Genomic DNA, 15128 nt, shown 5'->3' with positions numbered 1-15128 from the left:
AATACTAATACAAAACTTCTTTGCTGTTTATCTGAAATTCAGTGGGGCATAGTTATACTAAATGATTCATTGTTTATCTGAAATTGAAGTTTAACCTGGCGTCCTGTACTTTAATTGGTTAAATGTGGCAATCCTATTGGAAACCACCTGACTATTCATTTGTGAACAGAGATGATCTTAATCCCTTCATGGTGCATTTCAACAGACTTCAGTTGTCACATTGACTGGTGCAAAGACTCCACTTGGCCCACAGGGACAGTGCCAATACCACCAATTTTATCTACAACCTAGAGGGGCAGATGCAAGGGCTTGTCAGTTGGATGAGTTGGTTGTAGGATGCAATCTATAACTTCAAGAAGAATAGTTCCACTGGCATTACCATCTTTATGAGTGACTTTTCATACCTTGAACCATGGCTTATTAGTACATGACTTCAGCATTTTGTCACCATTCCAATCAGAATTGGCACAAATGCTACTGTGTCAGGATTGTAGCCAGTTTTCTTAATATAGGTGCTGACTTCCTTAGCAATCTCCTTGTATCTGACTGTAGAGTGGCTCAGTGGAATCTGTTTTGTTAATACCAATAATCAGTTGTTTCACACCAAGTGTGTAAGCCAGAAAGGTAGCTCATGGGTCTGCCCATTCTTGGAGATGTTTGTTTCAAATTCACCAATACCAGCATCAACAATCAGGATAGCACAGTTGGCCCGAGATGTGCCTGTAATCATGTTTTTAAAAAATTTTAAATTTAATTTCTTAAATTATTATTGAACTTTTTATATTACATTTAATCACATATATCTTTACAGTGTATATTTCTTTTTCTAGCATGATTACTATGCATATCAGTCAAGACAAAGACATTACTTACTATTCACATCATCATCAAATAGCTTTCATTTTTTTCAGATTATTATTAGTATTAATTCTCATTTTTTTTAAACATTCAATCACTATATATCATTTAGCTTGTAAAGATAATTTACTTAACATGAAATACTTCTCAGACCAGTCCAGTTGAGAACACTACACATGTTTTTATCAACAGGTAATAAACTATTTCTGAGTCCCACAAATTTCATGCCTCTCTGTTCTAGTGCTATCCTTCTCTATACTCTTCTCTTCTCCCACCTGCCCCATTCCACACTGTCTTCAGATCCATAACTATTTTCACTGCTTTTATACCCTGCAATATTTCAATCTTTACCGTAGAGTGTGGGTAGTTGGTATATACAATATTTTTCTTTCATAGCCTGACTTGCTTCACTCAGCAATAAATCTTCCGTATTCAACCACTTAACCACTTTCTATCATATGCCAAGGTCTTGTATTTTTTTTTTTTTTTTTTTTTTTTTTTTTTGAGAGATTTTCACTATAGGGCATGTGCACTCGCCAGACAGACAGAGACATAGAGCACCTGCTGGCCCCAACCACGTTTTTGATAAAGTCTTTTTGTACTGAGGCATCAATAATAGTCGAGTAATACTTGCTGGCCTCAAATTTCCACAGGGAGATATCAGTGGTGATACCATGTTCATGTTCAGCTTTCAGTTTATGTAAGATCCACATACTTGAAGGAGCTCTTTCTCATCTCACCAGCCTCCTTCTCAAATTTTTTGATGGTTCTTTTGCCAATCCCACCATATTCATAGATCAGATGGCCAATAGTGGTGGACTTGCTGGAATCTACATGTCGAATGACTACGATGTTGATGTGAGTCTTCTCCTTTCCCATTTTGGTTTTGATTTAGCAAACAGAACATCTGTGTTCTGGTGGCAAACCTGTTGCTAAAAAGCAAGTTTCCGCATTTTAATATGATTGCATTGAGGACTGTTTCAACATAGGAGTTTTGGAGGGATACAAATAGTTGGAACATAGCAGTTGACCTGTCAGATGCATCATGGGCCAAAAAGAAAATGACAATATATCAGAAAAAGCTCCCAAGTGAGGTGACTTGATCTTGGTCTCAAAGGATGTAATGGAAATGTATTAATAGAAGTTCAGCATAAGCAGTAAGTGACAGAAAGAAAATGAGTGGAAATAAGATCATGAGAGGACAGAACACAGAAGCAACAGGTGCATGAAAATCAGAGAAGAGGCTGGCCTGGCTGGTATTTTAGAGAGTAGGACTAGAGTCTATGAATTCATTTGCATATGAAATAGTTCTGTCATTCTTTGTAATATAGACTCAAAAGTTCAAACTGGCTAAGAAAAATAGCCCTGAGTGTAATGGAAAACCACTCTGGTTTTCAAGGCCAAATGTTGGGCTTGAATGAGTTCTCTGTCTCCAGCCCAAGAATGAAACAAAAGAAAATAAAAAGAGTAAACAAAAATAAACATATGCTTGATGGAAATCCATGTCATGATTTCATAACCAGTTTGATTGCCAAGACTTTTTCCAAAATTTTGTTTCTTTAAAAAATTATTGGTTTCAATTCTTTTTTCCCTCTCCATTTAATGTCTTACAGTTACTAGGTACTAAAAACAAATTTCCCTTTTTGCCTGGGGCAGAGTGCCCTCTGCTCTGAGCAGAGGAACTATTTTTATTATCTCTGTGATGTCTTGAAATCACCGACAATGCATAGGATTGACAGAGAAACTCTTGAGTTCTTGATATATAGGCAGGGAAGCCTGGTAATGCTTTGAAGCCCTGTTCTCTTGCCTCCCCAGAGAAGCACCAGGCTGGTGGTGGGTGACAGGAAGTGACAACAATGGCAGTGGTACCAACACTTGATTGCCCAAGTCAGATTCCATTCACCATATAAACCTAAGTAAACAATTTAGAAATTTAAATTTCCATTTGAGGCTAATCCTCTAGAACCCCAATATTGTAATAGATCCTGAAAATAAGGTCCCTCTGCTAATGGAAAATATACAATTGACTTTCTTAGAACTTTTTGCAGCTCAGCTTACCTGGCCATATTCCCATATTTGTTAACTCATTATAATAATGGTAACTTCATGAATGTTTCTTATGTGGCACTCTAGCAAAGTATTTATTTACTCATGAATATAGACAGCATGAGTTTCTGGGTCTATGAATACTTAGTTTTAAAATGAAGTACAAAACTTTTTCCTCTCTCTCTATTTTTTTTTTTCATTTTAAGGTTGGTAAAATGACCTTGGGCTTCTTACATAATAGGCCTAAGGGGAAAAAAAAAGTATAAGTAAAGAAATTCTTTCTTCTATCGTATTGAGAGGGCCATTCTGTATGTACATGCATATTATTTTTGGCTTGGGTTGACAATAAAATTTATATGCATGTAGAGAAGTAACAAAGATGATCATTGTTCTGAAGAATTTAAAAAAGAGCTTGGCACTATAGTCAAAATCCTTTTTAGCAATTGTGCCCACCAGAAAATCTACATTGCAGTATTAAATAGAGGATAAATTTTGAGAATTTACTGTGCTTTTCCATGAAGCATTCCTTACTGCACTTAGGCTGAATGACCTATTAGGATTTGACTTACTAAGGGCAGTCTTAAGTTCTTTTATAGGAAAAGTCTCATTTTCCTATTTCCAGAAAATTCTGTCGGGACAAATGAAACAGAATATGTCAAAGTGGAGTAAGTAAAGAAGACAGAGCCTGAAAGTGCTGCTGTCAAGTCTTAGTACCCCAAATGAAACTGGAAAAGCTTTTGTATTGTATAAGGGATCTTCAAAAAGTTCATGGAAAACACTAGGGAAAAATCGTGCATAGATTTCAAACTTTTTTTGCCTCAAATTAAACTCATGTTTTAATTCTACTTTCTTACCAACTTTTTAAAGTCTCATCATGTAAGGTCTGGGATTGGGTTGAGACTCTCTTGTTGTGCAGGACATCTCTGTGAATCCTTACAGATTCCAGCAAGCGAAGGCAAATAAGTCCTTTCTCTGTTGTCTTGCTCCATTCCATTCCAAGATAATGATGGCTGGGTGGTGTCAAGGTAGAGGTCTTTTGAGTCAGGCTGCAGCATATCTTTTGCAGATTTTTTGAGCCTCTTTCTTCTGATTCATGCTTCTACCCCAAAATTACATATTTGTGTTTGGGCTGAGAGTTTAGGTAACACTGCTTCTAATCCTTCCTGTGTGGATGGTGTGTAAATTTGTTGAATTCTGTCTGAAGAACTGGTTCAGGCTCTTTCTGCATAATCGCCAGGCAGAACTAATACTGTTTAGCTTCCAGCCAGTGTCAAGAAGCCCATGGCTAAAGGAAAAACCATCTGGATCTGGGTTCATGTTTAAAGACTGGATTGGAAACAGTGAGATCAAAATTCAATGCAAAGAAAAAGAACTGAGAGGGACCAGCAGTTAGCGTAATGGCTATGTCGCTTAAAACTCACGCCAGACACATGTGCATGCGTGCGCAAGATCCCGAGAGGAGAATGGAGGAGAAGGGATTGTGGCGTGGCCATACCCCCTGGGGGGTGACTTCTCGCTTTCTGTCTGTCTCTCTCTGCCTGTCTGGTGAGGGCACATGCCCTATAGCAAAAACCTCTCAAAAAAAAAATAAAGAACTGAGATTATGAACATGGAACATAACAGGAGTAGATGGCAAGGTATCAAAGATGATGGCGCATAGATTTATGTGAAGACAGTTAGGAAGAAACCCATTTGCTAGCAGGAAAGCATTGGAGTCATACATTGCCATAATCATTAGAACTAGGCATAATTATGTGTCCCCTTTGGAGAATAGACCCTACTAACACCTCTATAGTAATCATAATGATGATATTAATAACCATGGCAGCTTCTTAGGGTTAGTTGGAAAATAGTAAGGACTTTGTAAATGGACTCAGTAAACCAGTTAATGTTATCCATTATGAGTTGTTTGGACCAGGAGATGGGATAATGGTTATGTTGCTGGACTCCCATGTAGTTGACCACAGTTCAAGTCCTTAACCTGGTGGCTTAAAACACACTGGGTGCATGTGTGTGCATGTCCAAACTCCTGAAAAGAGAAAGGAGGAGAATGGATTGTGGCATGGCCTTCTCCTGAGTGGATGATTTCTCATACCAACAAAACGTAAGAGACTCCACTTAGTTCCAGGTATACTGAGAACTTTGCAATGTATAGCTTTAGTTATTGGGCTTGGAACACTGCACAAGTAGGTGTTGGATATATAAGTTGGTTATAAGATATCTCTTATGTGCTGGTTCAAATCCCTTCTGTCTCACCAGTCTCCAGGGTCTCTGGCCACAACTTCTCATTGATACAGCAGGGCAATGTCTCACACCAACTATGCCCCTACTGACTCCCACCTGAAGTTTTTTTTTGAATTGATATTGAAGAGAGACACACTATGAGATATGGAACTAGTGTGGTATAGTAACAATGTAGGTGTAAGTTTAATGTCTGGGGATGCTGACTTTTCATGGATCAAATTTGACCTATTAGAAATAGAAGCAGGTAAATGAATCCTCCCTTCTTCTTCTTACCAAATGGCCTGCATCTCTGAAGATTGCCCTGAGAGATGGAGCACTCGTTAGCACTTGATATAGAGGGACGGCTAGATAAAGCTTGATAAAGCACACGTATATTGATTTTCCCTTGTTCCTGGTCTTTCTCTCCTATTATCCTATTCCTGCTTCTCTTCAATTAAGCTCCTTGATAAGCCTTTTCTGTAGCCTCTGCTTTACGCAGAATCCAGATCAAAACACTTGGCAGGGAACTCCTGGTGACCTGTATGCAGGTTCCTCATTTGAGAATGTCTTTCCAAAATCGTACTATTCTTACTGGTTTCTCTTGCTTTGCCCATTTTGGAGTTCACTGAGGTTATGTAATTAAATATAGTTTTATATGTTGAAAATAAGGAGAGCTGGTTTAGGCATAAGACAATCACCGAAAGACAAACTTAAATACTCTTCATTAACTAATATAGCTGAATTGGATGAAATGAACTTATTGTAGTTTACACAAAGACATAAAGTCTCTAATTTGCATATGTGCATGTATGTGAAATCACACACTTGCATACACAGCTCTGAATTCAAAGGGAAACCACGTACTAGAACATTAGAAAATTGTTACTGCGGGCAGTCAAAAGATAGTAAGGTAGTATTAAGAACCAAGGAGCAGAGAGACAGGTAAATTTTAAAAATGCATTCATACTCATTTTAAAGAGGTTACTTGTGTGAATGGGGATAATACACTGAGAGAAGCTTAATTAACTTTGAAGTCTGAAGTAACAGAGACGTTTAACGAATACTTTAGCACACTCAGAATTGATTGAGGAAATCTTCTCTTATAAAAATTTCTTGGGAAAATTATAATATATCCTTAACAAATAAATGAAATACCAAGGAAAAGAATCAGGTAATTATTGAGAATCTCAGTGCAATTTATTGAATAACACCATGTGAGGACCCTAGAAGAAATACCATCTCTCTCTTATAAGAAATATGCCCTGGATGGGAACCAGCAGTTAGCGTAATGGCTATGTCGCTGGATTCCCACATAGTCGACCGCGGTTCGTGTCCTGGACCCGGTGGCTTAAAAACTCACACCGGGCGCGTGTGCGTGCGTGCCCAAGATCCCGAGGGGAGAATGGAGGAGAAGGGATTGCGGCGTGACCATCCCCCCTGGGGGGTGATTTCTCGCTTTCTGTCTCTATGTCTCTCTCTATCTGTCTGGCGAGCGCACGCGCCCTACAGTGAAAATCTCTCAAAAAAAAAACAAAAACAAAAACAAAACAAACAAACAAACAAACAAAAAAAAAAGAAATAGGCCCTGGATTCTGGAAATGGAGTTCCTGCCCTTCTTACTCCAACTTTATGAAAGGAGAGCTGAAATGCGTAAAGAGACAACCAAAACAAAGCAGCAACAATTACATTTAATTTAAGATCATCTGTTAATACATTGATTATAATGGTGCAATATGACACTGTAAGTTCCAGTAAAATTAGATTGGTAAACAAGGCTAAGACTTTTTTTTCTTAATAGCCAGGGAAAAACCAGGACAACATACTAACTAAAGATTCTTTCATGAGCCACATTCCCCAATACTTACTGTTGAAATGTTTCTCCTAGTTTGAAATTTTATAGTAGTCCTGTTATTCTAGGCTCAGAAGTAGTCTGTCTAGCCAGATAGGTGTGTGTTTGGGTAAGAGAGTATGGAGAGAAAGGGATGATATTTTCTTTCCCATGTTATCAAAAAAAAAGAAAAATCAAGTACCACTCACAAAACATATGAATTAATAGAAAGAGATACTTTGAAAGAAGAATCAAGTACCACTCTCAAAACATATGAATTCATAGAAAGAGATACTTTGCAGATTCACATCAATCTTCTAAGTTTTCTCATTAATAGGACTGTCACAGTGCAAAATTCCTGAAGGTACAGTTTAGCATCATAGTTTATGCAAATAATTGTGTAATGCCAATTAGTCAAATATGATGAATTTGTTTGCTCAGTTATCTAAATTCCAGCATTGATCCAGGTCATAAACCAAGATGGTTGACAATTTATCATACCAAAAAAAAACAAAACAAGAAACTGTACACACACTACTTAGAACTTTATTGCAAGTTCTTACTTCAATATCTGCTGAATAGAATCCTAAGACTGACTTCTAGGAATACATATCTTGATTGGATTTTGTGATGCCTTAACTATAAACCTAACAGATGTATTGACTAGCTCTAGCATATCTCTAGTTTTTGTGTTTTATACTCTGAAAAATAATTCTCTAGTATTAATGGTTTATAGCACAAAATATTTACTTCTGATATAATCATACTATAGACAACTGCACAACTTGGTGACAACACATAGCCTCATTCTTCCTCCTCAGGTCCCTAACAATAGACTAGGTCTGGAGCTATACCTACATGTGAGCTGGAATTGACAAACAGAAATTGAAGTAACATGCCAGGTGTTGGTAGGTGTCATATTTCTGACTCAGACTTCAACTTAAAGCCTATATGATGCTAGAAGTGGGAACTTGGTGTAAAAAGAAGAACTTTGAACTCTCCACAAGAATGTTAATTGGTATCTTGACTCCTTATCAAGTTATCCATGAACACATCATGGATGGATGCTCTAACATTGGCTTGAGTTATTTAACCGCAGAGTCTAACCTCATTTTAGGCCCTAGATGTCTTCCTGAAATCTGTTGTGTCAAAAATATTTGTAGTCTGGGGACCAGCAGTTAGCGTAATGGCTATGTCGCTGGACTCCCACGTAGTCGACTGTGGTTCGCGTCCCAGACCCGATGGCTTAAAACTCACGCCGGGTGCGTGTGCGTGTGTGCCCAAGATCCCAAGAGGAGAATGAAGGAGAAGGGATTGTGGCATGGCTGTCCCCCCTGGGGGGTGATTTCTTGCTTTCTGTCTCTCTGTCTTTCTGGCGAGCGCACGCGCCCTATAGCAAAAACCTCTAAAAAAAATATTTGTAGTCTGGATTGTATTTTATTGCTGATGTAAGCATATAAGCACAAAACAATTCATCCCCAAAAATGTAAGAAGAAATATTCAATGGTGTCTTAGAGCATTCCAGTGAACACTTTCCTTTAGCTGGTAGGGGGACATGCTGACTTCTCTAGTTGCTAATCTGATGTACAGCATCGCACAGAGTGCACGTGTGGTCTGCTAAAAGTATTCATGAAAGTTTGTCACTCCATTCACTTCTATATTCTTGGAAGTTATCACTCTCTTTAGTGCCTCTGGATCATGTAAAGTGTCACAATAACTATACAACTTTTTATAGACTGTAAAAGCCAATAAAACCTTCTAGGGATTTTATTTCCTAGTTCATTTACTGGTTATGGGCTGAAACTTTAGTTCTCTAATCCACCTATGCTGTCTCATGGGGACCTTCATGCATGTTCTTCCCTTTGGAACAGTTTCTACCCTAGACCTACCCCATCATCTCACCAGTTATGGCTTAACTTTTCCTGAGAAATCTTGCTTAATTTCTCATCACTGGATTGTGAACTCTTTCTATGACTTCAACTCTTACTAGAGTAATACCCTTTTAAGTGCCTTTGACATTCATTTGCTAAGTATTATTGCAATTTTGTCTCCCCAGTAGATTTTAAGCCTCTTCAGGTCACAAGCATCAAGTTTCTCTCATTCACGGCTGCCTGTCCAGCTCTAGCTTCACATTGGGAGCAAACAAGTCACTGTAAAATCTTCATTTGTTGAATAAAGACTTGAATAATGGATGGGCCAGCTATACATACCTGTTTCTTTTTTAAATTTTATTTTAATGTACTTTATATATTCAATCAATATATATCACTTAACTGGTAAAATGAATTGACTTAACATGAGTCCACTTCACACCAGTCCAAATTCAGGATACTATACACATTATCATCAACAGATAATCATCCATTTCTGTGTTTCATAATTGTCTTGCCTCTCTATTTTTCTCCTTAGTTTCTTTCTTCATACTCTAATGCTGAATTGTCAATTGAAAACACAGCTTTTTACTTTTGTTTTCTTGTAAAGTGAAAGAGAAATTTATCAAATAAACAGGAATTCAGGAAGATACTTTTTAGTTTGCCTTATGTAAGTACAGATATGGTCCTCCAAAGCCTGCTTTATTCAAAAGAACACATACTTAAATCGGATCATTCTCTTAGCTACACCTTAGGGAAAACAAAACAAAACAAAACAAAACAAAACCTCAAAACCAAACCAAGTACACCCTCAAAGTATATGAACTCAGGAGAAGAGATACTTTGTAAATGGACATCAGTCATCTGAACAGTCTCACTAATAAGACTGCCATACTGCAAAAGTCCTAGTGGTACACTTTACATCATAGTTTATGCAAATGGCACTCCTGGAATTGTGCAGTGTACAACTTAGGTAGTCATACAAATGAGAGCTATAGTCAAGTTACGTGCAGACCAATATGAAGATTATATTTGAATATTTTTGTTAAAACTAAATCTGATGCCAGAGACGCTTGAAACCTCTTACAAATAGAAACATGTTAATAAGAGTATACTTACTAAAATTTCCTCTTTTCATTTTATTGACTATATGAGGGTACTTCAAACATTTCATGGAAAAGTGGAAATAAATTAGAAGTTTATTTTGGTGCAACATTTTGAGAAATCTATGCATAGTTTTTTATAATATGAATTTTCTGTAAACTTTTAAAAGACTCTTCATATAGCTGAATTATTTCTAATTTAATCTCTGATGGTAAGCAAATAATCATTTTGGCTGTGATAGAGTGCTAATAATCTTACCATCTCGGCTAATTTTGGTATTCTGAGTTCTTAATTGGATAATGAAATTATCATTAGACTGTGACTCAACCATTATTACTGAAAAAAATTAAAGCAACATTCTTTGAGTAATTCTATTAAAAAATGAAAGATGGCTTGCTATTATTTAAATACAATCTCATTCTAAGGAATGAAGACTAAAAAAAGAGAAGTCCTTTAAGGATCCTATTCGTTATTCTCAGAAACAAAATGGATTTCCTTTCAACATGTTGGAATAAAAATGGAGTTCTTTTAAGTTATGACAAATTTATCTATGAATATGAAATTTTAAATAGGAAGAGTAATAGCAAGGGATGGGTCTTTATCCACTAACAAGGAGATAAATGATTGTCCTACGGGTATTAGAGCTGTAAAAAATGAATCGTTGAAAATGCCTAAGTTTGCAACTCAGGAAGCCTGAGGATGGTAGTTCCCAGAATTTTTGCTACAAAGGGTATATTTGTATAATAAAACTTCCATGCACATTTTCCTACATGGATTATAGTTGTATTTCTATAGCCATTGATTAAATAAATCCCAGTAAAAAGTGAAGATAGCATCAAAAGTTATTTGAAGAAATTTAATTAATAATAAAGCATTTTAATCATTTAAAAAACAGTGGTTCAGAATTGAGCCATTTCTCTTTTAGCTCTCTGAGTAGCACCGTGGCAGCTGGCAAAAGCAAGTGTCTTACAAAGGGCAGAAAAAAGGGAGCCAAGAAGAAAGTGGTTGATCTATTTCTTAAAAAAGAGTGATACTAGTCATCAGTACTCAAAGGACCAAAATTGCTTCTGATGGCCTTAACGGCTGTGTGTTTGAAGTGAGCCTTGCACATCTGCAGAACAATGAAGTCACATTTAGAAAATTCAAGCTAATTACTGAGGATTTTCAGGGCAAAAACTGCCTGCTGACTCCTATGGTATAGATCTTACCTGGGACAAAATGTGTTCTGTGATAAAAAAATGGCAGACCATGGTTGAAGCTCATGTTGATGTCAAAACTACTGAGTATTATTTGCACTCTCTCTTCTGTGTTTGTTTTACTAAAAAATGCAACAATCTGATATGGAAGACCTCCTATACTCAGCATCAGCAGGTCCACCAAGTCTGGAAGAAAATGATGGAAATCATGGCCCAGGAGGTGCAGACAAATGACTTGAAAGAAATGATCAATAAACCGATTCCAGGCAGCATTTGAAAAGATATAGAAAAGGCTTGCCAGTCTATCTGTCCTCTCCCTGATGTCTTCATCAGATAAATGAAAGTGCTGAAGAAGCCCAGGTTTGAATTGGAGAAACTCATGGAGTTTCATGGTGAAGGTAGTTTTGGAAAAGTTACTGGGGATGAGACAGGCAATAAAGTTGAGTGAACTGTTGGATATGAACCACCAGTTAAAGAATCTGTGTAAAGATCAGATTTCTAATAGTGACAAATAAAAAGTCCTATTTGTGATGGTGAAAAAAAATGAGCTATTTTACAAAATGTTTTATGCACATATGGATTCTTGAACCCTTTGAAATAATTCCTATTTCTTGGGTTCTGTGATTTCAGGTTGGGAACCACAGTTGGGACTTATAAAAAGTTATTCCACTTTCATAAATATTACTTATAATGTGCTTGATAAGACACTTTTGTAATCCCAAAACTCTTTCTTTCTATTGTACAAATGTACGAGATTGTCTTTAATCATCTTTAACCTTTTAAATCTTCTTTCCTAGTTTTACAGAAGTTCTAGTTCAGTTTTTTAAAACTTTAAGTGAAGTTTTTCTTAACTGAGTGATCCACTGAAGGTATCTCTTGACTAGATTGCAGATTCCCAGCCATAGTTGGAAACTCCATAAAAGAGATAACTTTTTAAAAATTCTTATTTATTTTTTATTTTTTGAGAGAGATTTTTGCTATAGGGTGTGTGCTTGCCAGAACCACAGAGAGAGACACAGAGATAGAAAGCTAGAAATCACCCTCAGGGTGATGGCCATGCTGCAATCCTTTCTCCTCCAATCATAGGGATAACTTTTACATCTCTTTGTGTGTGTGTGTGTGTGTGTGTGTGTGTGTGTGTTCATTATATCGACATTGTTTTAAAATGTCTTTAATTGTAGGAAATTATTTCACTTAACCCGAAGAAAAATGTTGCCAATTAAACTTTGACATGATGCCGTAGATATTATTTAAATTTTTAATGTTAAGCATATTAAAGGAGTTGTCTTACATTTAGGCATAGATTTTTATCACATATCATTATTATGCATTCCATCAAATCAAAAACATGAATGAACTAAGTTCCTGAAACCTTTTCCCACGCAGAGTCCAACTTTTCTGCATCATTTGCTATTCAGGGCATCTATGGCCATCTTTCTCCACATGGTACTTAGTGCTGAAGCATTGCTTTAAATTGTGTTCCACTAGTGCCTCTGAATTTTTTTTCCAATCTCCTAATATCTGTCCTTTCTGCCTGAAGGTGCCAACAAAACATTTTCAGAAAACAATTAGGATTCATCCTCCTTCCTCAAAATGTCTTTAAATGATTTCGTTGACTGAAATGATGAGGGGTTACTGTCCCCCAGGAATAAACCAAATTCTGAAATCATAGGTAATTGAGGTAGGCAGCTTCTAAATAGCTACAATGAGGGGCTGGCAGGTGGTGTGGTGTTTGAAGCAGTGGACTCTCATGTGGTCAACCAAGGGTCAAGTCCTGGGACCTGGCAGCTTGCTTTCTCTCTTTCTCTGTCTCTCTCTGGCCAAATTAAAAAAAATAATAATAAATAAAATTATATAAATAATTCTTTTTAAAAAATAGTTCCGGTGATCTTTACCTTCTGGTATTCATACCATTTTATAATCTCTTCCCCTTGAATATGGACTGAACCTAGTGACTTGCTTCTAATGAATAGAATTTGGCCAAACTATGATGGGATGACATTTCTAAGATTAGGTTACAAAAGACTGTGATTTCTTTTTGGCTATATGATGCTCTCTCTGGCACTCTCTCTTTATTTCCTGTCTGTCCATTTCTCCTTCCTTCTCCTGCTTATAGTCTCACTTTAATAAAGCCATAGAGAGACCTCTAGACAAAGAACCGAAGGTCTCTGGGGTCTCTGGCCAACAGCTCATGAGGAACCAAGTCCTTAGTCCAATAGGCTATGAGAAATTGAATCCAGCCAATAATAACTTGAGTGAGATTGGAAGCAGATCCACCCCTGCTGAGCTTTAAGATCATCACAGTACCAGAAAACACTTTCACTGCAGCTTGTTAGTGTTCTGGAGCCAAAGGACCCATCTAAGCTATGCTTGAATTTTTGATCTACAAAAACTTTCACATAATAAATGGTTTCAGCCACCAGTCATGGACTAATTCATTATGCAGCAATAGATGACTAATTCAGACACCAGAAACTACATCATGAATGTCACCTGGCTGATAGCATTTACAGACTGACATTGATTGAAAGATTCACCTTGATTTTAGAGCTGGCAAATGTGAATATATAATTCACATTTTAGAATAAATGGAGATGTAGAGTAGTTCACTTGTTTGTCTTCCTCATGGGCATGAAAACTGTCTTATTCAGCTGTAAGTATCCATGGTACTCAACACATAAGAAATGTTTTATAGATGTTTGTTAAAACAAATTATCCAGATAATATTGTAACTGGAAAAATAGGCCTTTCATGAAGCAAATCATGCTGAAAAGATAGTACCGGAAGTCCTTGCCAATGCAAGCAGAAATGAGAATAAAATAAAAGGCATTCAAATAGGAAAAGAAGAAGTGAAAAACAGTTTGTTCACTGTCAAACTTAGAGAGGTATGACTCACACCCAAAATGCATCTGTTAAAAGTTCCAGGCTATGCTCTTTTTAATTTAACAATGCCATTCATTTCATTTGTTCAGGTACTAAGGTGTAGCAATATCCGCTTGAATGCTGAGATATAAATTGAAGTTGGACTTTAATAAAAAAAAAGTCTAATTTTAGAATTATGTGACATCTTTTCATCATTTTTGTTGAGAATTTTATAAAAGTATATTGAGGATTGCCAGAAATGAGCATTATCTGTCTTAGTATTTTTAAAAGAAAATGGAAGAATAATGATGTTTTAACTTACAGTTTGAGCAGATTAAATTCCATACTCAGATTGTTCAAATTAACCTAAGACAATAAACTGATTTCTGTGTGTAAACAGAGCCAGTATTTTAGTGTGTGGCAAAAACCAAACCAAACCAAACCAAAACCAAAACACATAGTAATTAAACAAGTGACTTGTAAATCCAGAGCTTGAGTTAACTTATCTACAGACAAATATAGGTGGCATGCTCATTGTTCTGTTATTACTTTTTTTTTTTGAGAAGTTTTTCACTATAGGGCGCGTGCTCTCACCAGACAGACAGAGAGAGACAGAGAGACAGAAAGCGAGAAATCACCCCCAGAGGGGATGGCCACGCCGTAATCCCTTCTCCTCCATTCTACTCTCAGGATCTTGGTCACCCAAGCACACGCACCCGGTGTGGGTTTTAAGCCACCGGGTCTGGGACATGAACCACGGTCGACTACATGGGAGTCCAGCGACATAACCATTACGCTAACTGCTGGTTCCCTTTTTTTTTCATTATTACTTTTTAATTTAAAAAATTCATGATAGAACATGTGCATGTGCACAAGAGAGGAGAGAAAGAGAGAGAGCCTCCACAGGGCTTAGTCATGCTGTGATCCCATTCCTCCAGGTCTCTAGCTCACTAGGATCTTGTACACTTCTGTGCAAGTCCAGTGTTTTTTAGGCCAACCTGACCAGAGATCCAAATTGTGTTTGGCATGTGGCTTCTAGCTCTACAGTCCAACTGCACTATAGAGGCTGGGCCTCTTTGTACCATTATTTAATAATTGAATGCACATTTTTTTTCTTTCATTATATCCTGGTCTCTTACA

At 36.9% G+C, this 15128-nt stretch overlaps 1 pseudogene; it reads right to left on the bottom strand.

Moving 5' to 3' along the window:
• Nucleotides 1–215: 215 nt before the first annotated feature.
• LOC102496760 (elongation factor 1-alpha 1 pseudogene) lies at nt 216–1737 on the bottom strand (annotated as a pseudogene).
• Between the last annotated feature and the right edge of the window lie 13391 nt (nt 1738–15128).

The sequence above is a fragment of the Tupaia chinensis genome, unplaced genomic scaffold (assembly GCF_000334495.1).
Source record: "Tupaia chinensis unplaced genomic scaffold, TupChi_1.0 Scaffold000567_1, whole genome shotgun sequence".
In the NCBI taxonomy this organism is placed as follows: Eukaryota; Metazoa; Chordata; class Mammalia; order Scandentia; family Tupaiidae; genus Tupaia; species Tupaia belangeri.
Note: the sequence above shows the minus strand (reverse complement) of the source record. Positions and strands in the feature narration are given on the sequence as shown.